The sequence below is a fragment of the Helianthus annuus genome, chromosome 12 (assembly GCF_002127325.2).
Source record: "Helianthus annuus cultivar XRQ/B chromosome 12, HanXRQr2.0-SUNRISE, whole genome shotgun sequence".
Lineage (NCBI taxonomy): Eukaryota > Viridiplantae > Streptophyta > Magnoliopsida > Asterales > Asteraceae > Helianthus > Helianthus annuus.
In genome coordinates this window covers 69,923,806-69,949,599 of record NC_035444.2, presented here as the reverse complement: position 1 = coordinate 69,949,599, position 25,794 = coordinate 69,923,806, and the positions used below count along the sequence as shown (strand labels likewise).

Genomic DNA, 25,794 nt, shown 5'->3' with positions numbered 1-25,794 from the left:
CAGAGCTTTTACCTCTGCCTCACCTCTTCCCCAAGCAGATCCTTCCCCATGTCTTCAAACCTCTGCCAACCTCTTCTCCCTCTCTCCCTCTTCAAAACGTCCATCTGCTCCAAAACCCTAGCTCCACCTCCACCTCCGACACCACCTCCACCTCCGCCACCACCTCCACCTCCACCTGCCGACACCACCTCCACCTCCACCTGCCGACACCACCTCCACCTCCAACACCACCTCCACCTCCAACACCACCTCCACCTCCGCCACCACCTGCCACCACATCTCCGCCACCACCTCCACCTGCTACCACATCTCCGCCACCACCCCCACCACCACATCTCAGCCACCACCTCCACCACCACCATCGTCAAAACCCACCACCACCAAACCCATCAATTAAAACAAAACATAGATCGGTGAGAGAGACCATAGAGAGAGAGAGAGAGAGACCGTACAGAGAGAGAGAGAGATCGTAGAGAGAGAGGCGGTGGTGTGATGGCGGAGGTGGTGCGGTGGTGGTGGTGCTATGGGCAGTGGTGGTGACAGATTGTAAAGAGAGATAGAGAGAGTTTGTAGAGAGAGAGAAAGTTCAAGGCAGAGAGAGAACTGTTGTGTGTGTGAAGTGGTTTTTGTAGAAAAAAACAAACAAACCATTTTCTCCTTGCAGACTGCCGACATTTGATCCACCTCTTCTCCTGCAGATGTCTGTAGATGTGGTCCGCATACTGTAGACCTTTTACCTCTGAAAAAACAAACAACACCTTACTGACTTACATACAGTTAAAATAATTTGGCAGTTGAAGTAAACACATTCGGGTCATAAAACAGGATGGCATATTAATGATAGGATTAAAAAAATGTGGCCAAACATGTTGAACCCATTTATTCGCTTATGACATGCATAACATATTTAACTTATCATGTTAAAAAAGTTTATAGGCCAGTCAATTCATGTTTATGAACTTAATATCAAAACACCATACTTTTGTAATATATGTGCTATACCCAAGTATTGGTTGTAATTTATGGTAACTTTTGATTTCATTGTGTTAATTTTTTCATATTATTTTTAACCATGTGTAGTGAATTTTGTGAATAATTGTGTTAACTGCGTCGTGTCTTCCTATACTAATAAACGAAAATCTTTTTGTACACGTGTCACTCTCTGGTGCCTCCTCATTTTTAATAATAATATAATATTAATTAATATAGTTAGAGATAAATGTATAAATTCAAATTTAATTAATAATTATCTACAACTAATATAAATATATCAAATAATATAATATAGTATAGTATGGGGATGGTTCAAATGAAAACCACTTTTAACGCGAAAACTCGAAAACTAACTAAAAAAAGCCTAAAAAACACACAAAAAATTTTTTTTTTTTTTTTTTCAATTTTTTTAATAAAAATCGCTAGTTTTTATATATAAAAAAACTTTTTTTCAAAAAAAAAAAAAAAAAAAAAAATTTGTGTAGTGCACATGTGTAATAATACACATGTGTAGTACACAGACACATGTGCAGTATTACACATGTGCACTACACAAAATTTTTTTTTTTTTTTTTTTTTTTTGAATTTTTTTTTTTTAATAAAAAAACCTGCGAAAATTTGATTGAAAAAAAAAATTTTTAAAAAAAATTTTTTTTGCATGTTTTTTTGGCTTTTTTTAATTAGTTTTCGAGTTTTCGCGTTAACTAGTGGTTTTCATTTGAACCTTCCCCTAGTATAATATCTAACTATTAATAAAAGATTTCAAATAAATATATATTATATATTATGATATTATATAAATTTATAGATTTAAAAGAATGTGGGAAATCAAGTTAATGCACGTAACTAAATTCAGATTAGGAAATGTATTTGAATGATTTATTATTATTATCATTATTTTTATTATTATTATTTTATTATTATTATTATTATTAATTCATATGTTTTTAATTTTTTTATATTTAAAAGTTCCAAGATCACATTAATTTATTTATTTTTCCTTTTTAGAACAACTTTTACAAAATTCTAAGTAGAGTGTTGCAATGTATTTATTTTAATCTATGTTTGATATAAGTTTTATTAAAAAAAATACTGATATAATAAGTATAATATTATTTAATATAGTTAGAAATCAAATGTATAATTTCAAATTTAATTAATAGTAAATTACTTTTTGATTCCCTATGTTTTAGTGGTTTTAACCACTAGAATCCTTATTAATGAAATGACCTATTTAGATAAATTAGTAAAACAAAAGAACAGTTATATTTTCATTACTTGTACATGTGATTTGATACTTTATTAGTAATTATTGTTTATATCCAAATAATATATTTTATCTTAACAAATATATATGGTTAGGGTAAAATGAAAACTTCTACGAGTTGTGAGAACTTAGAGAACTCAACCTTACAAAAGGTTTTTTGAATTTTTTACAGAGGGTGTGAATGAGCGGTTAGAGACTCAATGTGATAAACGAAAATCTTTTTGTACACGTGTCACTCTCTGGTGCCTCCTCACTTTTAATATAATATAATATTAATTAATATAGTTAGAGATAAATGTATAAATTTAAATTTAATTAATAATTATCTACAACTAATATAAATATATCAAATAATATAATATAGTATAATATCTAACTATTAATAAAAGATTTCAAATAAATATATATTATATATTATGATTAATAAAAGATTTCATATGAATATATATTATATATTATGATATTATATAAATTTATAGATTTAAAAGAATGTGGGAAATCAAGTTAATGCACGTAACTAAATTCAGATTAGGAAATGTATTTGTATGATTTATTATTATTATCATTATTATTATTATTTTATTATTATTATTATTATTATTATTATTATTATTATTATTATTAATTCATATGTTTTTAATTTTTTTATATTTAAAAGTTCCAAGATCACATTAATTTATTTATTTTTCCTTTTTAGAACAACTTTTACAAAATTCTAAGTAGAGTGTTGCAATGTATTTATTTTAATATATGTTTGATATAAGTTTTATTAAAAAAAATACTGATATAATAAGTATAATATTATTTAATATAGTTAGAAATCAAATGTATAATTTCAAATTTAATTAATAGTAATTACTTTTTGATTCCCTATGTTTTAGTGGTTTTAACCACTAGAATCCAAAACCAAAAAGTTTAACACCTTGAGTCTCTAACCGCTCATTCACACCCTCTGTAAAAAATTCAAAAAACCTTTTGTAAGGTTGAGTTCTCTAAGTTCTCACAACTCGTAGAAGTTTTCATTTTACCCTAACCATATATATTTATTAAGATAAAATATATTATTTGGATATAAACAATAATTACTAATAAAGTATCAAATCACATGTACAAGTAACGAAAATATAACTGTTCTTTTGTTTTACTAATTTATCTAAATATGTCATTTCATTAATAAGGATTATATACAAGTTTATAATTTACATTTTTCGTCATTCAACCCGTGTAATACACGGGGTTGTAAGCTAGTTATTGTATTATTTATACTCAATCGTGTTATACGAATTATGTTATTTCATCCATATTCACTGGCGGAGCTTCTTTGAGGTCGAGGGGTGCACCGGCCCCCACCGGTTTTTCGCTCCTAGTGTTAAATTTCACCAAAAGTTTCCGAACTAAATATTTTTGTATTGTAAATTATAGGATTTTTTAGAGCTCGCCCCCTACCAATTTGAATTTTAAGAGTCCGTCTCCCGTCGAGTTTGCGTTCAAGTTTCGTCATTATTTATATTATTAAACTGGTTACCGTTAATCGTGGATTTGAGTTCAACGTGGTGATTTATGTAATATGCTTACTTGTGTAAAAGAAATAACTAAATGCCTTGCGTTTTGATTCCCTAGTGATGTTACACTTTATTTTTCTCTTCAAATTTGGCCTTACAAAACTGGGCCCAAATACTTGGGCTTTTGGTAATTTAACTAGGACTACCATTAGGGTTAGGGTTTATCAACTCTATATAACCTCACTGCATACCCCTGCAACAATCATCATCTTCTTCTCCTTCATCCATTGACGACTCAACAACCCTGATAGGTTTTCGATAAAAGTAGATCCGCTTCATTTTCTTATCGCTAATTGTTTTTTTCTTACATCAAGTTGTAATTTGTCTGAATCTGTTATTTGCTAGTATTGAAAAAAAGCCAATTTGCAGAGCAAGGACGCCTAAAAAATGTGACGAAACTTGCATTGAAGGTTGGCAAAATCAAAACAGTTTCTGCGATTCTCCGTGCCTATCAAATCTCTTAATTTTGAATATGGCCTCGAACAAATCGCAACATATCAATCTACAATCGTAATTGTTAGGGTTTAATGTTTTTTTAGTGATCAATTTGTTTGTCATCTCTTTTTTTGCAAATAAAGAGAAAAGCCAATTTGCAGAGCAAGGGCGCCTAACAAATGTGACGAAACTTGCATTGAAGGTTGGCGAAATTAAAAAAGTTTCTGTGATTCTCCGTGCCTATCAAATTTTTTAATTTTGAATACGGCCTCGAACAAATCGCAACATTTTTTTCTTTAACGTTGTTAAGTATGAAATTTCAATCCTGTAATTCATCTGTTTGTAAGAAATTGCATAATCTCCTTCCATTATGTGTAAATGCTTGATTTATTTTTTTAGGCCCATTCTATACACACCCCCCTCCTTCCTGATTACACCCCCCTTGTGAGAGGAAAACTGTCGGTCCCACGCAGGCCCCACCTGTAAGTATGTGAGAGGAGGGGGGTGAAAAAAGTAAATAGAGGGTGTAGAAAGTAGCACCCTTTTTTAAAGGAGTTATGTATGAACTCGGCCTTACATCAGCTTACATCTGCTGTAAAAACTGATTAATGATATTCCCTTTTACAGTGGCTGCCGTAAATGGAAAAAAACTAGTTTTTTTTAGAAAAGTTGATTTTTTGAGTTTTGGTAAGGTTTCTTTTTATAAAAATTTTTTGTATGGCTGAATTTTCTAAGTTTTATAAAAATTGTTTTTATAAAAACAATTACTGTATGTACAAATGGTGCGATACTAACAATAAGAGTTCTTACTATAGCTGGATATAGGGAAGCCTCATTTTTGACATTAATTACCATATTTAGTGAATAATTGTGAAAAAAAAAACCACTTACAATCTAGATTTAATTTGGATACATCACTGACAACACCGACTGAATATTTAATTAGACTCTTTATGACAAAATGTGAAAGACACGTATTCGAAAATTTAGTTCATTAAAAATCTCTAGAAAAACAAACGATTTTACAATCGATGTTAATATTAAGTTGATGGACGAAAGTCAAATGTGTTATAAACCTCACTAAAAACTCAACAAAAAAACGATTAAAACTCTTGCATCAAAGGCTAATAATTACATTCAAGTTTTGTTAGCTTTAAGCAACTTTTAGGATGATTCAAATGGCATAATCGGCTTTGTATTAGTCATTTCTGGTATTTATCCATGATAGGGATAAGCTTTTGGTACTGATTACTGATATCAAATTTTCGGTACCGAATTTTACATTCAATTACCGATACCGTATCGAATGTATTGGTGCCGTTCCTAGTTTTGACGAATTTCGGTACCGGTGCTGGTTCGGAACGGTACTGGTACCACGATCCCTAATCTATGATTTACATTTTGAAATCTGTTATTGGGAAAGAAGCCCAAACTCAACCCGTAACTCAGACAACAGGTTAAGACAAATCATACGTGAGACTTACAATTTACTTTCGCAAGCAAAAATACTTATTTTCACGTTGGATGATGTTTACGAGAAAAACCTCTCATTATTGTAATGAGACTTACCGTGTTTAGTTTTACAGATTAATCACCATGAAAACTTGTTACGATCAAAGCCTCATTATCCCGTTGAGCATAGTCTAAACCAGTCAGTTAGATTTGTGTTTCCTCAATTAGTTAGATTAGTGAACACATTTTCAAGTCGAAACCTCGTAAGTTTTACATGTATTCCACTATAGAGGGTCGTTCTTTTTGTTCTTTTGTGATTGCCCTTTCAAAAAAAGAAAAAAAAAAGTAACATTTAGGCCAGGAAACTAAAGATTCAGAAAAAAATATTTGAGTTATTTATCTAAGTTAGCTTGTCATCAAGTGCTACGTCAAGAAAAAATCGACCAGTCAAAACTTGCTGACATTCAATTGTGACGTCTTTATTTTGACTGGTTAGCGGAATTTTTTGATTTCGATTTTTTTTTTCTGGCAAAAACAAAAACAAAGTTGGCTACCCAAAATAGAATTTGGACTAAAGTTTATTCCTTTTTTTTTTATTTTGTAATTACTCCATTAAATATCTCCGAACTCGAAGAGTCTTGTGCATAAGCAGCATACTTTACAAAAATCATAAGCATATATGTAATCAAATTAACATTAATCTTAATTTATTGCATATATGTAATCAAGTTTCAACCTTTGTTTTTGGATTGTATTTAAACTGAACTTCTAGTGTTTCAGATTGATATTTGTTTGAGCCGACTAGTCTTGACGCAATAACATGCAGAGCCGTACCCGAGAACTTTAAAAAAATTTATGCCTCGGGCGTCAAAAAAAAATAAAAAAAAAGGGCCCAAAATTTTGGTTAAGAGGAAATGAATTAAAAAAACAAAAGCTTGGTGGCGGAGCTAACAATTGAACTTGAGACATTTACATTATCTTAAGATAGTTTTTTCCACTCCACCACCAACACTTTTAAATATATAATTTAGTAGATATATAAAAGCTTTTAGAAACCTTTCAAGCCCTTTAAAAATTTGGTTGACCCAAGAGCCGGCCTGATAACATGGCTGAACCATGGTCAGGCCATGCATCGAACATGTACCTTATGTCCAAGCTTTTTTAGTTGATTTGCTTTGCTTATTTATCTTTTAGGCATTGCCCGGTGATTATTTTAGATTTGAATAATTATATTTAGCATTTGTATCACACGTTAATATTTTTCTTTGTCACTAAAACAAGAAGTGAATTAGTAATGTGTAATTGTGTTCGTACGAACAACTTAGAAAACCTAGAGCTTGTTTGAAAGCTCGCTAACTAATGGGCCTAAGCTAAACACATTAGATATGCCATTATAATTCCCACAACTAGCAAGAGAGGAGACCAAACGTTCAAGCCGAAACAACTAAACAACTCAAAGCACAGACCCTAACGACGTTTTGCGAACAATGAATACCGGTCTCAATATGATTTGTACTATAGCATCCCAACCTATTTTTTGTACTCTCTAGCACTCCACTACGTCTTCCCACATTAGCCATGGTAACCTGGCATACATAAAAAAAAAGGCATGACCAACGAAAATAACAATAACTGAATGACTGTTAGTCATGAAAAATAAAACAAACCGATTTTAAACATATAGCAAATCATACTATAAACAAATGAGGCAAACAAATCATATGACATAATTTATACCAAAAGTTGCAAGATAACTCATGTCATAGGATTGATACATACGCCTCAGACCATAAGTTCGTAGACTAAACAAAAGTTCGAAGACTACAGAATATGTAGACTAGTCAAAAGTCAGTTGACTATAGAAATCCCTAGACTAGCATAAGTTTGTGAACAAGAAAGAGGAGACGCCATGGTTTATTCATACCGTCATAATCGGTTGGTTAAACAGAAGGCGTTCAAGGTCATAACATTATTCAGAACCCGAATATCATAACAAGAAGTTTTAAAAACGGGTCGGGTTAGTTTAGAAATATTTAGTATCATAATTTCATCCAAAACAACAAAGTATCACATTAGGAAGTTAAAAATCATATAACTTTTTTTTGCCGGATGTAACCCTATGCCCCTTAAAAAAAGATGCATGTAGGAATAATAATTGAAGATATTTCAATAGCAAGAGTAATAAGAGAGATCACGATAGCTTCCAAAAAAGAAATAGCCTTCTAACTTAAAAAAAAAAAAAAAAATACGTGGATTCAAAATTCAGCAGTCTTTATAGCTTAGTGACATCTTCGAAGTGAGATAAGACTTTGGGACCGCTAGGTCCTGGGTTTGATTCACACAAGAGGGGGGGGGGGGGTTCGCATATTGGGTTTCCTCAGGAATTAGTGTATATGCATTATGCCTAGTGGAGATGGATATGATCGGGTGGTTTCGCTGCTGACACGATAATACTCCAGTGGCCCGTCAGTGATCCAAATTTGCCGTTAAAAAAAATAATAATAAACGGATCCGTACCTAAAACGAGTGTTTACTTTACCTAATGTTGGTAACCCCTTCTGAATAATCGTCAAAGTCTACATAATTATTTAGTAAATTCGTACTCAAAGTGTTACTTTTAATAAATTATAAAGACTATCTGTGTAATTAACTCATATACAAAATATGCAATAGTTTAACCTAAGTATATAAATGCCCAAGTAATCAACATACCATTACCAATATTAATGGTGTTTAAGTTGTGTAACCAAGTTAAATTTTAGTTGTGTTAAATAGACCCCAAACTCGACCTCATTTAATTTTTTTTTTCCACAAGTCAACTTTTTTTTTTTTTTTTTAATTTTCTCTCGCTGCACTTTTCAAGTTCCCATATCATCCTTTTATGTTTTTTAAACAACAGTTTTATTTTTTTTTACAGTTGCAAACAATTTTAAAAAATACAGTTAGTTAGTAGAGTGATAATTAATATTCAAACAGTTAATACTTGAAAAATACACTATATATAAGATGACACTACATCTCCGGCCACCATCACCCGCTGTACGGCTCCAGCCACCACCACCCACCGCACACCTCCGGCCACCACTAGCTTTTATTATTTTTGAAGATGTCGATTTCTCATGAAAACAACTCAATGGAAGAAGATGATTTTATTATGAGGACACCTGAATTTGTCACTAATCAGGTACAAAAAAACTCAATGGAACAAGCTTTTTACAACCAGATATCTAAAAACAAGCTTTTTACAACCAGGCCTGTAATAAAAACAAGCTTACTTAAGATCGTCAACAGGAAAGAACTGATGAGTCACCGGTTGCTTGCTCTGTTTTCTTGAATCATCATCGTCGACGTCGTCGTCTCCCTCCATAACCACCACGGAATAGCTGGAATTCGACGCGGATCCAACACCAACAGCGACAGTTTTACCTTTGTTTTCTTGCCTCGGACTTGATGAACATGAATACTATGGACAGCAAATGAGAGAAGAGTTACAAAATCGATATCATATCTACGCGAACATTTTTGTCAGGGATGTAAATTCATTATATCATGACTTGTGTTTCTTTGGGTCGCCTTGTCCAGAAGAACACTAGATGAAAATGCCTGAAGCAGGTATTCTGATTGCCAATAAGTTTGGTGTAATCATCCATTCTTTTAGCATGTCAGGCAGTTTCACTATTTTTCCGTTCTGGAGTGGTCCAGACAACATCACAAAGCTCTTACAATTGCCCTAGTAAATGATGAGAACCATTATGTCATGGTGGAATTACAAGCAGGGTACCCAATGCCTACAATCATGCCTTATTGGAATTTTCGCAACATTAGCATGTCTACGGCTGGATGGGAGACCACGTATAGGTGGCGTCTAGAATTATATACCCAACTTTATCGTCGTGAAAGTGGTTTTGTCGATCTAGGTGATTAATTGTTTTAATGTTTGCACGTTTACTTTTTTATTAGAGACTCATTATTTATTTATTTATAATGAACTTTTTCACTTTCGTGTTTATAATAAAATGTCTTGATTATTTATTTATTAATATTGATATTAATACTAATAATAGTATAACAAAATATAAAAGTAAAAAAAGTATCATAAAATAAAGTTATAAGTTTTGTCCTTTATCTTTATATCACTTTTCAGGCGGTGTTCTTTTTAACAAATGTTGACAGGCGGTGTCCTTTACTAGGTATTTTGTTGCAAGTTTAGTCCTTTACACCCAACCCAGTTAAAAAACCATGTTAATTGTTGGGTGTAAATGACTAAACTTGTAACAAAATACCTAGGTAAAGGACCAAACTTGCAACAAAATACCTAGCAGAGGACACCGCCTGTCAACAATTAACAGGGTTTTTTAACTGGGTTATGTGTAAAGGACTAAAGTTGCAACAAAATACCTAGTAAAGGACACCGCCTGTCAACATTTGTTTAAAAGGACACCACCTGAAAAGTGATATAAAGATAAAGGACAAAACTTGTAATGTTTCCTAAAATAAAATAACATAAAAAAACATAATTATTACTTTCGACTTTAAAATAAATCTATACTAATAAAAGAAATCACTTTTAGGACACTTGTCATCATATTAGGCCATGTCTTATGGATAATTATTATTTTAATTTAATTTCTTTTAATTAATTATAGATAACCCTCATAGTAAATATTATTTAGTTTAGTTATTACTTTTATATTTATCTATTTACTTCAAATTCAAACTTAGTTATCTAACTTGATATTAGAGTAAATTATGATTTTGGCCCCTGTGGTTATATCACTTTTACCCTTTTAGAAGAATTTTTTAACATCTGAGCCCTTAACGTCTTTTTATTCTAACCCTTTTGCACCCCAACATCTTTTTTTCTAACCCTTTTGGCCCCTAAAAGTAAATGGATATTTAAACTTAGTTATCTAATTTGATATTAAAGTAAATTATGATTTTGGCCCTGTGGTTATATCACTTTTACCCTTTTAGAAGAATTTTTTAACATCTGAGCCCTTAACGTCTTTTTTTTTCTAACCCTTTTGGACCCCAACATCTTTTTTTCTAACCCTTTTGGCCCCTAAAAGTAAATGGATAGGGTTAGTGTTAGAGGCCAAAATGGTTAGAAAAAAGACGTTGGGGGCTCAGATGTTAAAAGATTCATTTTTAGGCTAAAAGGGTAAAAGTGATATAACCACAGGGGCCAAAATCGTACTTTAGTCTTGATATTAACTATATATTTGAACGTTTTGTTTAGTTTGGTATCAAATAAATTTTACGAAACTTAAAATAAAATTAACTAATATTATTTATCATTTCTACATTTACAAATTTTAAATAAAGGGTTAAATGTATTGAGACTTGGTTAACAAATTTTACTACAATAGAATAATCTATTTATATCAATCTAAATCTATGGTATATAATAAAAGAAACAAATTAACCATATATTAGCCATCTAATTTTTTTATAGATAATTAATATCAACCCAAAAGGTAATTATAAAATTAAATTTAAACAATTCGTATAGAAGATAATCTAATATTTTAAAATATTTATCAGATTTCAAAATTATTTATCCTGAAATTAACAAAAGATGTACGTTAAATATAAATTAATCTATCTACTATAATAAAAGAAACCAACTTTTGAACATGTGTCATTTATTGAAGGTATCCTCAAATCTATATTTATCTTATATTAACTAAATAAATAATATCATATTTTAATAAAATATTATGCTAAAATCTAAATTGTTAATTTAATATATTTTTAAAACAAATCTCTTTCATATTTATCTTATATTAAATATATAAATAATACATTTATATACTATTAATTTTAAACATGTGTGTGCATATTTGGTGGTAAGTTGTGCTTAAATACTTGTATCTTAATTAAATATAGGTTGTAAGTTGTGCTTAAGTGGTTGTATCTTAATCAAATAATAATGGTTTCATTACCTTACCAAATTCAATTTGTTTTGTATGCATGTATGGTTGTAAATTGTACTTAAGTGATTGTACCATAATCAAATAATGGTTTCAGTATCTTACCATATTCAATCGGTTTGAGCCATTCAAAGTTGTGTTGTTTTATTTGTAAATTATATTATTTATAATAATCTAATTAATTTAGCCAAAATCTTGAATGAATATAATTTGCAACATATTGATGCAATGTTTTTGTAATGTATGCATTATTATTTGTATAGTGGTAATGATATATATTATATATAGATTACGATGAACCTGTCAAACGAGAAAAAAATGACGCGGGTTCATCGTAACGCGCGAGTTCTAGATCAACTTAATTATTTTATTCTATGTTTTACGTTTCGACGTTTCGGTTTAATTTCTTCGCATTAACACCGCAACTTCAGTGTCGGTGGTCGCTGACAGTAGTGTGGCATTAGTGCTCGCCCCCACCGCAACGCGGGGGGTGCTTCATACTAGTTAGTAATAAATGTTATCCTAATTTATAAAAAATGTAACTTTTTTATTATTTGGTATACAAAATTATATTTATTCAACTCGTGTAAAACGCGGAGTTTTTAAAAATATTTTTTTTATTATTTACTATACAAAGTTACATTTATATAACCCGTGCAATACACGGAGTTTTTAAAGATATATTTTTTATCATTTGCTATGTAGAATTAGATTTATTCAACAAGTGTAATACACGGAGTTTTTTAATTTTTATATCTATTCAACACGTGTAATATACGAGGTTTTTAAGGATGCATTTTTTTTATTATTTGGTATATTTATTCAACCCGATTGTACACGGGTTTTTTTAAAGATACGACGTTTTTAGTATTTAGTATACAAAATTACATTTATTTAATCTGTGTAATACATATGATTTTTAAAGATATAACTTTTTTTATTATTTGATAGAGTAAATTGCCATTTTAGTCCAAATAGTTTTTTTCTCCTCTGGGTCGTTGACTTTTCTATTTTCTTGCCATTTTGATCACATTGCCTAACCCAGTCTAAAAATCTGGTTATAAACAGAAGTATTTTTGGCATAATTGTTGTGTAGTGATAAACAGGGGTAGTTTACAACATAATTTATAAACCTCATAATAATTTAATGCAAAAAGTACCCCTGGTTATAACCTGGTTTTTAGACTAAGTTAGGCAATGTGATCAAAATGACAAGAAAAAGGAAAAGTCAGGTACCCAGATGAGAGAAAAAAAAAACTATTTGGACTAAAATGGCAATTTACTCTATTTGATATGTAAAATTACATTTATTTAATCCGTACAATATACAGAGTTCACAAAGATATAACTTTTCATTATTTAATATATAAAATTACATTTATTTAACCCGTGTAATACACGGGGTTCTAACCTAGTATAATATAAATGATTTATTTATTTTATTAAACTAAAGTAGTTAAGGGTAGAACCTATTATTTTTATATTATTTATATTAATAATATAAATTAATATTTTTATCTTATTTGATATATAAAATTACATTTATTCAATTCGTGTAATACACGGGGTTCTAACCTAGTAATATACTAAAGCAGTTAATCATTACCAAATTAGTTAATTTGGTATGTTAATTATTATTTAAGTCTATATATCATACCCCTTATTTTTTTTATAAGGCGTCACTTGATTTAGGATTGAAAGATACAAGTAATTTTTCTTCCATCGGTATCACGTAACACTGTAGGTCCACTTTCAATTATGTATAATATTTTTTTAATATTTAATAAAATAAAATCTACTTCATTAACTTTTTTTCTTCTCTATGCCAGCTCAAAATAAAAAAAAATAAGCTGATACGTTATTTTCTTTATGTCGTTATATTCGTATCTTAGACGCACTCAAACAGTATCAACATTTATAACTTGGGCCCTTATGGCTTTTTCATTGCTCCTCTCATCAATTGATTTTCATGATTTTTAGTAACATTTAATATTCCTTACATAAAACAAACTTTCTATTAAATGTTTGAGTGTTTAGTCAAATATGATGATGTCATTATTATTTTGTTTTTTTAACGGTCAATAAAAGAAATTTTATCATCAATCTAGCCAGCGGCTAACACCATACTTAGAGACTCCAAACAAAACATACATCCAAAAGAACACAAAACGTTACTCAATCATTCTAAAACACATCGAAACGATTCCATTTTTCCCAAGTTAACGCCGCCGTCTTTGCTCGGTTCTTGACCCACAAAAAACTTTTCGTCTAAATTTCTTCCAATATGTTTGTTATCGTCTTTGTCCTCCCCGAAAAAATTAGCTCATTTCGCAAGTTCCAGAGACACCAGATTGTGATTAAACAAACTGCATGAAAAGCCTTTTTCCTCTTTACTGAGCCATGGTATAGTTTATGATCTTCAAGGATATCTTTGATACTAAATGCCATGAAGGATTGTGCCTTACACCATTGGTAAACAAGCTGGCAAACAATCTGAGCGAATTCACAGGAAGCAAACAAGTGTTCACTAGTTTTGTTATACGCCCCACATACTGCACATTCCAGATTTTGAACCGGAATACCCCTTCTTGACAACGGTATCCTAGTTGGAAGTCTTTCTTTATGAGCTCGCCATGCTACTATACCAACTTTTTTAGGAATCCAGTTATTCCATTCCACCACATACTCAGGAAAAACACAACTCATCTCAATTATTGCCTGTTTAATAGTGGCTACATTGAACCGACCCGCTTCATCCAATTTCCACACCCAGCTATCGTTCCCCGTAGTGACCGACACACACTGCAAGAGAGCAGTTAATTGCTGGAACTCTAGCATCTCATCGGCGCTCACCAGTTGTCGTCTCCAATCCCATACCCACGTTGACCCGTTCGATGCCGCACGAATTCTTTGAGCTACCGTACACCACCGGTCCTTTTCCAGCTGAAACAGTAACGGAAAGAGGACATGTAATGGTTCCGACGTCACCCACGAATCGATCCAAAACGTTATATCGGACCCGCCCCCTACTACCCCTATTATGTTTTTAGAAAGTTCTATCCCCAAATTCGCCAAAATCGTCGAAATGCCGCATATATGCTTCCAAGGTCCCGCAACTGATACTTCACACAGAATTGGGTTCCATGATCTTGAGTTGGAGTGAATAGCCCACACCATTTTACGCCACAGGCCACCCTTTTCCGTTTTAAACCTCCACCACCACTTCGCAAGCTTCGCTAAATTTACGTCCTGTAGTGTACCAAAACCTAAACCCCCATACTTGATTGGAGCGACCGCGTTGTCCCACGCCATCCATGACATTTTTGAAACTTCTTCCGACCCACCCCAAAAGAATACCCGCCGAAGTCTTTCAAGTTGATTTAACACTTGGACCGGAGCTTTGTATAATGAGAAGAATATGTCGGTAATGACGACAACATCGACTTCAAAGGTGTGATTCTCCCCCCATATGACAATATTTTTGCCTTCCAAATAGATAACCTACTCTTGAAAAGATCAACAATAGGCTTCCAACTCCGAGCTAGATTCATGTTCGCTCCCACATACAAACCAAGGTATTTAAAAGGAAAGAACCCGACTCTACAATGTAACGTATTAGCCAAGGTCGCTACTTCCGACTCCTCCGCTCCCACCCCATACAAACTACACTTAGATAAATTTACTTTCAACCCGGATGACAAGTAAAAACACCTTAGTATTCTTCGTAGGTTTAGCGCATTTGTGACCGACCAATCCCCCAAAAACATGACATCGTCCGCGTATAGTAAATGGGTTAGAGCCATACCCTTATTATTGCATCTAATGCCATGAACCAGCCCAACCTCCGAGGCCCTCTTCATCATTCCGGACAAAGCCTCCATGGCGATGAGAAAGAGGAAAGGAGATAAAGGATCTCCTTGCCGGAGACCCCTAATACATTCGAACTCCATTGTGGGTGAACCATTTACCAACACTGACGCTCGGGCGAAGCGTAAAGTTGCCATTATCCAATCACACCATTTAGATGGGAATCTCATTTGTTCCATGACCGAAATCAGAAAATCCCAACTAAGCGAATCATAAGCCTTATGAATGTCAACTTTGAATATCATACCCGCCTTTTTTCTATGCTTTAGCCAAGCTACTATTTCGTTCAACATCAGCGGCCCATCGATGATGTTTCTTCCCGCAAGGAACGCTGTTTTCTCTACGGAGATGAGTTTACCAATCACGCTTTTCATCCGGTTCACCAAAACTTTAGATATGACTTTATTTATGCATCTAATGAGACTTGTAGGCCGGAACTCGGAAGACCTCAACGGGTCCTTGACTTTAGGAATCAATGCAATAAAAGATGATGAATACCTTCTATTTAAATTTGGGTTGCTATAGAATTCCTCAAAAAATTTTAGAAAATTCGCTTGCAACCCACTCCAACACCGTTTTAAAAACTTAAAATTGAAACCATCCAGCCCGGGCGCCCGGTCACCATCACACTCCCATACTACATCCTTGATTTTAATCAAGGAGAACAACCTTATGAAGTTAGATTAGATTAAAGCACCCTAGTAATCTAAAGAAGTTTTTGTTTATTAAGTATAACTAGGTTAGAAACCCGTGTACTAGACGAGTGAAATAAATATAATTTTGTATACTAAGTAATAAAATAGTTACATCTTTTAAAAACTCATGTATTGCACGATTTGAATAAACACATGTCTTACACGAATAATATAATCCGTTAACACATTTAGTTATCAAGATGTGTTTTCTAACAAAATGAACTTTCAGATACTTTTTACTTATCGTAACATCTCACTTTATTTTTATTAGGTTAGAGAGTTGTGTATTACATGGTTTATAACATTTTGCTTTGTTTTTTTTATTTATTATTAGATTAGTAATTTACGTATTACCTGATGTTGGATAATCAACAGAAAAAAAAGGAAAGAAATACTTTAGTAAAAGATATTAAATATACAAGAGATAGGCATGATATTATGATTTAATATTAATGGGATCCTTTATTAGTAGGATTCTAAAGATACCGCATGTATAAAAAAAATATATATGTTCTACATGTATTGGATAAATCCTTTTAACGAAAGATTAAAATAAATATTTTTATTTTAATATGTGATTATCAGTTATCTTTGTCCTTATCATCAAATTATAAAAACAACTAAAACTGCCAATTAAATAAAATCCTTTTCTTTATAAATATATAAAACGCTGATATATTTTTTTTAGATTTTAATAATTCATATATGATTATAATAATTAATATATTATTATCAGTTATCTTTGTATTTATCATTAAAATCTCTTTTACAAGTTCTAAATTTTAAATTTAATATTATCAATAATTGATTTTCCATAATAAAAATTTAGAAAATTAATTAAGACTGCCTCATAGAACGCCATGTGTCACTCACATGATTTCTTTTATTATATAGTACTAGCGGTAAGACCCGTGTGCAAACACGGGTCGTTTCTTAGAAAACCATGCATAACACATATTGACAGAACATATAGATATGTGTATAGATATTTTACCAAAACGTGTTATTTATTATAGCTAAAAGACAACTATAAGTAAATATAAAAGATATTTAACAAAGTTAATAAAAGATGTCTAAAAGATGTCTAACAAACTTAAAGTTTAGATGGATGAAAACGGTAATGATCAAAACCACTGCCCAATGTATTTTATATACCTGATAGAGGGTGTGAAACCCGAGTGTTAACGTGCTTATTTTGTGTGATTTATTTCCGTTTACGTGATTATATGCTTTGAATATGTTCACTACGAGCTTTCGTGAATTTACAGGTTAATCACGTAATATGGCAAAGTTAGAGAGTTTAAAGATGATGCGGAACAACCACGAATGATAAACATACTGAGAGGCGGTATTTGGGAGTTGTTCGGGCCGATAAACAGTTTGAATATACAAGAAAATGTGAACCAATAAGATCCAGAGGGTTGTGGATAATGATGTGAAAGTGAAAGTATATATTATTATCATTCACAACTGAGAAAGAGAGAAAAGAAACATAATGTTGATAGCGTAACCTACGGGATGTAACCGTAGGCTACGGTGGGATGAGATTAGTGCATGGTGGACTTTTCTTGGACGACACATTCAAAGAAAGTGGCGCAGACATACAGGACTTTTGATTGGACCACTTTTATTAAGTCATCATCTCACACAAGCCATTTAGAAGGTTTGAGCACGTGGACTTGAGGATATAGTCAACAACTTCAATCATCAAGCACATGCAGATTGGGGAAGGAATCACATCACATTCTCATCATGGGCCATATATCTTACACGCATACAATTGTGAGAGAGAGAGGAGACTTTTGGGCCGAGACATCACATGTGGGCCGGTTATTGGATACCTCATCATCCTCATGTTGACTGATGGGCCGATTTAGGGAGTCCACGTGAACAAGAGTTTTGGGGTGATTTCTTATTGGCGGCTGTACACACATCTAGGGGGGATATAACATCATTATCTTCGACGGCAGAAGGAGATCGGCTGAGTTGGGGTGAAGGTCAATCTTACCACATGAGCGGCTAGTCGTTTTATGGTTTCCTCTGGATGGAGGGTTTTGTAAGTTAGATACTATTATGTGTTTGTGACAATCGTATAACTTGTGATCTAAGCATTCGATGCTTTTCACCTTGATTTGATTTGATTTATTGGTTGTAAAGAATTGCATTTATTTAAACCTTAATTTCTAAGCATTCAGTTCCCGAGAGTTCTAGTAATTGGGATATATTTGACATGGGGTTAGGGTTTGTAATTGTAATTGATAATCATTCGATAACCTCCCGTTATGTATTGACCGGAGTACTTAGTCGTTGGTTATCACGATTGATGAATTAGGTTTAAACACTTATGTCTATGTGAGTGTTTCGATTAAACACATAATTGAATCTAGCTATAAAACCTGAAATCTGGAGGAACCATTGTTCTTTCTATTGATTTAAATCTCACATTTAGTTTGTAATTTTTAGTTAATCCACAAATCAAACAATCATCAGTTTATTTTTTTATAGTTGTTAATAAATACTTAACATTACACACTTTCCACAATCCTCCTCTGGTTCGATATCCGACTTACTCTAGCTACTAGTTTATTTCGGTTTTTGCATGTCACTAACGACAGACATCAAAATGGCGCCGTTGCCGGGGATATCTGTCGTTAGTGACATGCAAAAACCGAAATAAACTAGTAGCTAGAGTAAGTCGGATATCGAACCAGAGGAGGATTGTGGAAAGTGTGTAATGTTAAGTATTTATTAACAACTATAAAAAAATAAACTGATGATTGTTTGATTTGTGGATTAACTAAAAATTACAAACTAAATGTGAGATTTAAATCAATAGAAAGAACAATGGTTCCTCCAGATTTCAGGTTTTATAGCTAGATTCAATTATGTGTTTAATCGAAACACTCACATAGACATAAGTGTTTAAACCTTATTCATCAATCGTGATAACCAACGACTAAGTACTCCGGTCAATACATAACGGGAGGTTATCGAATGATTATCAATTACAATTACAAACCCTAACCCCATGTCAAATATATCCCAATTACTAGAACTCTCGGGAACTGAATGCTTAGAAATTAAGGTTTAAATAAATGCAATTCTTTACAACCAATAAATCAAATCAAATCAAGGTGAAAAGCATCGAATGCTTAGATCACAAGTTATAAGATTGTCACAAACACATAATAGTATCTAACTTACAAAACCCTCCATCCAGAGGAAACCATAAAACGACTAGCCGCTCATGTGGTAAGATTGACCTTCACCCCAACTCAGCCGATCTCCTTCTGCCGTCGAAGATAATGATGTTATATCCCCCCTAGATGTGTGTACAGCCGCCAATAAGAAATCACCCCAAAACTCTTGTTCACGTGGACTCCCTAAATCGGCCCATCAGTCAACATGAGGATGATGAGGTATCCAATAACCGGCCCACATGTGATGTCTCGGCCCAAAAGTCTCCTCTCTCTCTCACAATTGTATGCGTGTAAGATATATGGCCCATGATGAGAATGTGATGTGATTCCTTCCCCAATCTGCATGTGCTTGATGATTGAAGTTGTTGACTATATCCTCAAGTCCACGTGCTCAAACCTTCTAAATGGCTTGTGTGAGATGATGACTTAATAAAAGTGGTCCAATCAAAAGTCCTATATGTCTGCGCCACTTTCTTTGAATGTGTCGTCCAAGAAAAGTCCACCATGCACTAATCTCATCCCACCGTAGCCTACGGTTACATCCCGTAGGTTACGCTATCAACATTCTGTTTCTTTTCTCTCTTTCTCAGTTGTGAATGATAATAATATATACTTTCACTTTCACATCATTATCCACAACCCTCTGGATCTTATTGGTTCACATTTTCTTGTATATTCAAACTGTTTATCGGCCCGAACAACTCCCAAATACCGCCTCTCAATATGTTTATCATTCGTGGTTGTTCCGCATCATCTTTAAACTCTCTAACTTTGCCATATTACGTGATTAACCTGTAAATTCACGAAAGCTCGTAGTGAACATATTCAAAGCATATAATCACGTAAACGGAAATAAATCACACAAAATAAGCATGTTAACACTCGGGTTTCACACCCTCTATCACATCCACACACTTAACCTTGATTGTCCTCAAGCAACCATTACAAACATTACTCGCCTTATTAACAAATCACCATTGCATCCCATACCGAATTAACAACTCAAGGTCCCAAGGCATACCCGTCCCATAGACTGACACAATCGAGATTGACAATCTGACAGTTAAGTAATACATCTTTAAAACACTTTAAGACTTGCCTAACTAAAACTAACATGCTTATGATACTACACACATGCCACACGCCCCTCACAATAATCACTCCTCTCGGTTTACGCAAGACTAGCGTGTAATGTGCTAGTATATATTTCACTCAAAACCAAATACGCTACCTTGCAATCATAAGCTTGTATAGCAATCACACCTCCACTGTATCAAATAACGTAACACATATCAAAAGGACTTTGGGTTTTGGGTTAAGGGTAAAAGTAAGGAAATACTTTTGGATTTTTCTGTTCATATGGTGAACACAAACGAATATACCAAACCATGACAACTTATTCACAATAACTACTAACACTTTTGGGTATTTTCGACCCATTTATTTAACACGAGCATAACAATGATTTTTTTTTCTTTTTCATTCCTTTCTTTTTTTTTTTCTATTTTTTTCTATATATATTTTTTTTCTTTTTTTTTAACAAATATCTAACACACAATTGTCATTCATGGTTGGTAATCAAACGGGTCAACAAGGTATAACAAACGAAGGGTAAAAGGCTCAACATGGTTAACTAAGATGGGTGGATAAAAAATCAACAAATAACACAATGGAAGGAATCCTAATGCCTTTATCATTTATGTGCATACGCTACACCACAGCCTCGGCACGTATCAAACCACACAAGTTCTAACACAAAGCAACATATGGCCTACACTCAACAATTGAACAGTTATTGCAATTCAACTAACAATCTAGTAGGCTCAAATTTCTCACCGAATAAAAGGAATATGGGTTACCGACACGTAGCATGTGTAATTCCTAAAGCATGTTACCCCTAGTTAGGCATCTATTCTCAACTATTTTCTAAAAACATGTCAGAAATACTCTCATGAAACTTAAAGGGACAACCATGACTAGGGATCTAAGTTAGCTTAATGTCAGCAAGAAACCTTTAGCGATTGAAAATGTTGGTTTTCATGTAGTTCAAGCATACTTGAGACAAAAATTTTCAAAATTTTTCAATTTTAGCACAATTCAAGCATTTAAGATCAACATCTTACCAACCCTATCTCGAGTTACCGCATCCCCACACTTGGGATACATTGTCCCCAATGTATGGTGCAATTTATAGTTTAAACTCGAGATATACCACCTAACATGAATGGCTAATACCTAGACGACTCAGCAAAAAGAAACCACTCCCAACACAAAGATTTCACACCACCAAGTACACGAAAACAAATAAACACAGGATAGAGAAACACATGCACCTGATCAGAAAACAAGTGAGTGTTTGTAGTGGTGTAGCTGCTGCGATCTAACTGGAACATACGCCCCTCATGGATTCTTTGAGATCTCATCGGGGATGTTGCCAAACATCCCCACACTTGAATCGTTACATCCGCGGGAATTAAACGTAGTAACCTGCCAAAACAGAACCAACACCAAAACAAAAGAACAAATACAATACAATACTCTACATCCTCGGGCTGCCTCCCGAGAGCGGTAAGTTTAAAGGTCTTCAGCCAGACCGTACCTGATTTCCGCTACGGTGGTCTTAGTGCACACTTACCCAGGACATTTCCAACAAATTCCCGGAAATTTACATGCCATATCCATAAGCTCGTCAGTATACTTGGCATGTTTAGAAAGCATATGCGGGTTTCGCTGATCCACTTCACGAGATATACACCGATGTCTTGTAGCTTCACCCTTCTCATCTTCTTCCTCGAGCCTTCTTCCCCACACTTATTAATTTGCATGACTGATATGGGAAGAGGTTTGGTACACATATTCATCTCATCAGACTGCTCTGCCTCATCATCCTCACACACCATCTGATCCACCAGTGACTCTTCATCAGATAAAGGATTCATTGGTGTGGTATTATCCTCCACAACCTCCTCCTCCATGTGAGAATAATCTCTAATATCAACAGGTAATGGTGAGAGACGCTCTGCTATTTCTATCTTCATTTTTAACTTCTGACACTTGGAAACTAAGCAGCTGATTCGCTCTTCATCGGAAAGGTTGGGTGCTAATAAATACTGCTCGAGTTTGGATAAACTCGCTTCCAACATAGCAAGCTTTTTCTCCGCCTCGGTCTGATAAGAATACACATCCTCGGGCTTAGAATAATCGTCGGGATGATACTGTCGGTATCCCTGATACGGTTTTGAGATGTATGCATCCATCATTTTTTTATTCCAATACTCTGGATTTTTCAAATACACCGCGCACACATCCTCATCATAAGAAGTATGACAACGACCGCAACAGAAACATCGTCCATCCGTCCTTGGCTCATAATAAGCATTCTCGTCCCGATCATATCCATCCGAGTAATAATCATCCTCCACCGTTGTATCAGAGTCATAGAAATATGGTGGAGGGGAAGGATTATCATAGCAAGGCATCGGTGGTTCTGCCAATTTCGCTCTTTCCCGTCTAAATCGGGCCTCGTGGCAACCGATACACGGGTGAAGTGGTTCCCTGCACAAAATGCATCTAGAAGAGCCGCATAATATGGTAAGATCTTTCATCCTGCACAAACACAAAAACACAAGCACCACGCATAAATATGAACAAAACAAAACAAAACAAATCTGACACTATTTTTGGATTTTTTTTTATTTTTTTTATTTTTATTTTTTTTTTAAACTAAAACTTAACACTAAACACTCTGCGCACGCCTCCCCGGCAACGGCGCCATTTTGATGTCTCTCGTTAGTGACATGCAAAAACCGAAATAAACTAGTAGCTAGAGTAAGTCGGATATCGAACCAGAGGAGGATTGTGGAAAGTGTGTAATGTTAAGTATTTATTAACAACTATAAAAAAATAAACTGATGATTGTTTGATTTGTGGATTAACTAAAAATTACAAACTAAATGTGAGATTTAAATCAATAGAAAGAACAATGGTTCCTCCAGATTTCAGGTTTTATAGCTAGATTCAATTATGTGTTTAATCGAAACACTCACATAGACATAAGTGTTTAAACCTAATTCATCAATCGTGATAACCAACGACTAAGTACTCCGGTCAATACATAACGGGAGGTTATAGAATGATTATCAATTACAATTACAAACCCTAACCCCATGTCAAATATATCCCAATTACTAGAACTCTCGGGAACTGAATGCTTAGAAATTAAGGTTTAAATAAATGCAATTCTTTACAACCAATAAATCAAATCAAATCAAGGTGAAAAGCATCGAATGCTTAGATCACCAAGTTATACGATTGTCACAAACACATAATAGTATCTAACTTACAAAACCCTCCATCCAGAGGAAACCATAAAACGACTAGCCGCTCATGTGGTAAGATTGACCTTCACCCCAACTCAGCCGATCTCCTTCTGCCGTCGAAGATAATGATGTTATATCCCCCCTAGATGTGTGTACAGCCGCCAATAAGAAATCACCCCAAAACTCTTGTTCACGTGGACTCCCTAAATCGGCCCATCAGTCAACATGAGGATGATGAGGTATCCAATAACCGGCCCACATGTGATGTCTCGGCCCAAAAGTCTCCTCTCTCTCTCACAATTGTATGCGTGTAAGATATATGGCCCATGATGAGAATGTGATGTGATTCCTTCCCCAATCTGCATGTGCTTGATGATTGAAGTTGTTGACTATATCCTCAAGTCCACGTGCTCAAACCTTCTAAATGGCTTGTGTGAGATGATGACTTAATAAAAGTGGTCCAATCAAAAGTCCTGTATGTCTGCGCCACTTTCTTTGAATGTGTCGTCCAAGAAAAGTCCACCATGCACTAATCTCATCCCACCGTAGCCTACGGTTACATCCCGTAGGTTACGCTATCAACATTCTGTTTCTTTTATCTCTTTCTCAGTTGTGAATGATAATAATATATACTTTCACTTTCACATCATTATCCACAACCCTCTGGATCTTATTGGTTCACATTTTCTTGTATATTCAAACTGTTTATCGGCCCGAATAACTCCCAAATACCGCCTCTAAATATGTTTATCATTCGTGGTTGTTCCGCATCATCTTTAAACTCTCTAACTTTGCCATATTACGTGATTAACCTGTAAATTCACGAAAGCTCGTAGTGAACATATTCAAAGCATATAATCACGTAAACGGAAATAAATCACACAAAATAAGCACGTTAACACTCGGGTTTCACACCCTCTATCAATACCCAATGAAGGCGGTTATGACTAAAGAATATGATGTGACACTCGTTAGGCTTTTAATGCATTTGCATGGGAAAAAAATATAAAATTAAACACGTTATTATAATTACAATTAACCTATTCATTTACCTATAAGACGCCTTTAACATAAGACAAAAGTGATTGAGTGACGTGCATTAATTGCAAAGTACATATCCCGAGGCATTTTGAATTTGAAATTACCGGCAATTTCAAAACCACTTCTATGGTATATGTTTGCCAAAGGAAACATCTGCTAAGTTATACTTTCTTGGCTATGGGCAGTATTTTACACTCTTGAATGTGGGCCAGACCTTTGACATTTAAATATAGAGCAACAGTTTGAAATTAAATGTATTTTAACTCAGATAAAAAATCTCAGAAGCATAAAAATTGACACATTAGCAATCATCATTTAGTCATAACTCAGATAAAAAATCTATCCATTTGGAATACAAAGATATTGCGAACATCTGTTTAAGCGTCTCCTGTTTCCAACAGTAGCAAGTCAAACAGATGTTGGCAACAACAGATGTTAGCAACTGACAACAGTAGCAAGTCAAACAGCCGTTAGATCAGCAGATGATGATTTAGAGCAGATGTTCTCTATACACTAACAGAAATTGATACAATATCAACATAATCTAATTAAACTCAGAAACAATTTCACTTCTACATCAAAAGTACCAATCTGCAATAATCAGATGATATTAAAAATTACATAATAATACTTATTCAGCTTAAAATTACCATGAAACTTTAAAATCTAACAACACCACCAAGAAATTTACGAACCTAACAACAAAAATTTAGTGCTTTTAGCTTTAAACTCCATCAATGTATATCTTCGACAATTGCCATGAACTCCACGGAAGTACTCAATGCATCAACATCAGGTTTCTAGAAACCTGATCTCTCGTGAACAGATCAAGATGCAGTACATGAAAACACTTCTTCAACTGTTGAAGAGTAGCCCTGTCCTCATATACGTAATCCTTAACTTTGTTCATAAAGAGCTGCTTTAAACCAAACTTTATGCTTCTTTTAACACAAAAAAGGAAGGAAAGACCATTACTCTAGTAAGATAAAATCTTATCTTACAGCAGTAGCAGATCCTTTCTTGCGTTTAC

The 25,794-nt window shown here is 33.7% G+C and overlaps 2 non-coding genes across 2 annotated transcripts; both read left to right on the top strand.

Annotated features, from left to right (window-relative positions):
• The first annotated feature begins 4,190 nt into the window (after positions 1-4,190).
• On the top strand, positions 4,191-4,319 carry LOC118485318. Its single transcript, XR_004875621.1, has one exon. It is a non-coding gene; the product is annotated as a small nucleolar RNA snoR86 (small nucleolar RNA).
• A 98-nt stretch (positions 4,320-4,417) lies between these two features.
• LOC118485320 lies at positions 4,418-4,546 on the top strand. Its single transcript, XR_004875622.1, has one exon. It is a non-coding gene; the product is annotated as a small nucleolar RNA snoR86 (small nucleolar RNA).
• Positions 4,547-25,794: the final 21,248 nt, after the last annotated feature.